The sequence below is a fragment of the Limulus polyphemus genome, unplaced genomic scaffold (assembly GCF_000517525.1).
Source record: "Limulus polyphemus unplaced genomic scaffold, Limulus_polyphemus-2.1.2 Scaffold4901, whole genome shotgun sequence".
In the NCBI taxonomy this organism is placed as follows: Eukaryota; Metazoa; Arthropoda; class Merostomata; order Xiphosura; family Limulidae; genus Limulus; species Limulus polyphemus.
The window spans coordinates 61,505-65,358 of NW_013670511.1; the positions used below are offsets into that span (position 1 = coordinate 61,505).

General features: G+C 37.2%; 1 pseudogene; it reads right to left on the reverse strand.

Moving 5' to 3' along the window:
- Nucleotides 1–532: 532 nt before the first annotated feature.
- LOC111088974 lies at nt 533–3,339 on the reverse strand (annotated as a pseudogene).
- Between the last annotated feature and the right edge of the window lie 515 nt (nt 3,340–3,854).

Here is a 3,854-nt window from a genome sequence, read left to right on the forward strand (position 1 = left end):
AAAACGTTCTTCGTTTGAGTGTTTTAGTTATTTATATTTACACAAGTACCACGAATCTTAACCTTCAGACATAAATAAAATATCTTGTTTAGTTCAGTAGGAAAGTGTTACATAATCTAAAATTTAATCTCATTAAGCTTTTACCATTCTTTCCACGCTGATTTTTCCAAGCCCGTTCCCTTGGCTGTGGTTTCGCTAGATAGTAGATAGGGACAGTGGGAATCTCGTTAATCCATTCATGCGCGTCACTAATTAGATGACGAGGCATTTGGCTACCTTAAGAGAGTCATAGTATATATATACATACACACACACGCACACGTGATCTTAAGTAAAGATGGCACAGGTAAAAATGGCACATGTATAAATGTGAATTATGCCTAGAAGTGGATAGTGTCCTGAACCACGCTGAAAGTGGGCAATGTCCTTACGTCCTGCAACTAGTCTTCACACATGTTCTTCAACCATTGTTGAAGTTCCACTTATACCCATTTCCTCTTCTTCTTGGGAGACAGTCCAATGGCATTTCTTGCTAGTATGCAAGCAATGGTAGCCTCTTCTTGCTGTATAGCCTTGATGCACTTCTATAGATAGATGGGTGCTGGCATCCTACGAGGTGGAAGAATCTGCAATTCCATCTTTTGCATTGGTTGTTGGTCCTGGGGTAGTCATTAAGTGTGGCTTCATGAACATTTCACAGTACTGGAGAAAACCGGGGTGGAACAAGGCGCAGGTTGTTTACTGGGTTACGTCTACATTGTGGAAGATGTATATCGTTAACGTAGGTGTTGTCGAAGTAGCCCAAGTCCCATAGCACCTGGTTGGAAGGTATCCTAAAGGTAACGTAAACTGACAGGAACATCATCTACAGGCAGAAGAGCAAGTGCATCAAGTTCCCCAGAAAACTGTCGAAAGATGTTATCTCGGTAGGTATTGGGACGGCCAATTTCTTGAACTTTTCTCCAGGTGTTCTGTGTCAGGTGGTAGAAGCATCCTTGTATGTGAGTGTCTGATCCAATTATAGTGCAGATGGCCTGAATGACAGCTTGTTCAAGTCAACTACATCAGGAGCTTGGTCTAGTTTTTGATAATGGTTCATTAGTGTCTGCAGAAGTTCCTCATAGGCATCCTGAGTTTTGTTTTGAAGAAGAGCATAGACAACAGAAACTGCTATATCACCAAAGAATACTCTGATGAGATAAAGTTGGAGAATAAAGGGATAATTTTCTCAGCTGAAAATAGTCCTTCCAGTCTTCACCAGCTTGATATTATGAGCAGTGTGGATATTTGATGACATGCTCTTTTATTGTGTTTTTGATTTTCTGTGTAGTTATGGACAGTTCCACATTCCTCATAAAAATTCTGAAAAAAGGTGCCGGATGGCATTCCACAAGAGGTTCAGAGTTCTAAGAGGAATACAGGTATGCAAGAACTTCTGGTGATCATGGTTTAATGAAAATTACACCATCATGAAGTCTTTTGGTTTTCTTTGCAATGACTCCAGCATTAGGCTTGTACTTCTTGATAAAGTTGCAAATTTCTCTGAATGAGTATATGCTAAGTAGACCATCAATTATTACAGGAGTCATGTTTTCTCTGCATCTCTTTTCTTCCTTCTATGTAATCTTCAGGTCATTGTAGGTACTTGCATAGTGTTTTCTACAGGTAAGGATGGCCTTATACTAAAGGTCCAAACATTATTGGTTGAGTGAATACAATTATTGGTAAGTGTTGTCAGTAGGACTGTGATTTATCATTTTATCTGCAGAGTTTGTTGAGGGTGGTTGTCCATAGGTCACTGATGTAAGTAACTTCTCTGACTTTTCTTTCTTTCCAGTAGTGAGCTTTGTCTAAAATTATATGATGATCTTAATTTATGATATTTCCTGTTTTGTAGTTATGCTCAGCCAAGACTAATTAATCAGGATGTGATAGTCTAGTTGCATCTGTGTTCTTATAATTTGTTCTGTGGTCTGACCAGTTTCTTCAGTATAAGTGTTGAGGATTCTGGTTTTTAAAATTAAATTTGTGGCAAGTCCTTTTAGCTTTTTCTTCCAGTTTTATATCTACTACCAAGAAGAACAAGATTCCTCAATGCTCACAACAAGACCTAGCCCAACACAACTCAATCATTTCTATACTCTACATTCCCATGAGAAAAGCTTCAAAGGGTTTGCGGATTTAAGTTAAAATTTATTTTAAATCAGGAAAATGTCTTCTAAACATCCTTACTGAACAAAACAACCAACCAATCAGTCTAAACAAAAATAATTCATCTACAAAGTACCATGTTCATTTTATTAATCTAAAGATTAAAGGAAAATATAACAATTTTTCTGAATGTCCAATGCCAGGATCTGCACATTAAGGAAAATGTTTTAATATCAAACATCTAAATTCTGAGCTGAATGTTAATTAGTCTTCTGTTCATAATAACACACTGTTTTGTACCAAAAACAAATATTGTAATTAAATATACATAGGTACTTCATGCTCTGTGGGCACAAAAAGCAGCAGCAACAAAAAAAAAAAAAAAAAAAAAAAAATAACCATATACACAGTTTCATATGAGAAGCAAAATAACAGTTTTGTGTATTATACACATAAATATATAAGATAGAGAAATAAAACATCATACATACTTCTATAATTTTATATATGAATAGATTGGTATTTTTACCCTTAATGACACTTTATCCAACACATGGCTAAACAATTAGATCAAAGTTCACTAATTGTTAGGATAATCACCCCTAATTTATAATTGCAGGTCAAGGGAGGGTTCCCCCCAGTGGCACAGCGGTATGTCTGGGGACTGACAACGCTAGAATCTGGGTTTCGATACCCGTAGTTGGCAGAGCACAGATAGCCCTTGTGTAGCTTTGTGCATAATTAAAAACAAAGAAAAACAAGGGAGGGCAATGCATCAGCAGCACCTGCCACCTACATGGCTACTCTCCAAATAATGAGATTGATTGTCATGGTAATTAACACACCATACTTGTAAATACAGAGTATATTCATGGTTTGAACCTTGGACCTTCCAACACACAGTCTAGTAAACTAATCATAAGGCCATAGGAAAAAAAAACTTTGTCTATACTGTTCTATACAATATACAGACACTAATGTACCCATTCTCCAGTGCTGGACTGAAATTCTTCAGCTGTCTTGTAGATTGATGATGTCTTCCAAAGTTTCATGTATGTCTGTGGCTAAGAAGGCCAATCTCCGATCCACAAACCAGGTTACATACACTATAGACAAGGTTTTCACTGACTGACACTGCCTTGCCACATTTGATCCTTCTCCAAATATCTTTCTTTTCCTCATACTCATGATTCTAGTTATGATCTTAGAGTGCTACTTGACACTGTCAAGAGCTAGGGCTTCCCAGCTGGATTATGAAACTTGATTGTGCTTCATATTCAGTGTTAGTATATTTTCAATCTGACTTTCTCCCCTCCTTGACTGTTTGTTCCATTCTTCAACTGACTCTAAAGTGTTATCTTTAGTACACATATGTTCTCCATGTATGCAACATGCCCTGCCCACCTAAGCTGACAAACATAAACAATAATTTTAGGCTCCTTGGCATGTTGAAGCTCTTCCTCATTGGATATTTTAACCAACCATCTGATGTTCGTGATGATTCACAGATTAAAAAATTGAATCTTGGAGAGGAGTCCAAAGTGAATGCAATATAGATACCAAGATTCACTACCATACATTACAGCAAAATGAACCTTGGCATAGCAGACCTTGCATTTTGTTAAAAACAGAATTCCATGTTGGCACCATAAATTTTTCTCTGAAGGTGAGAAGCTTTCAAGATACAGTTGTTCAGCTCTGCA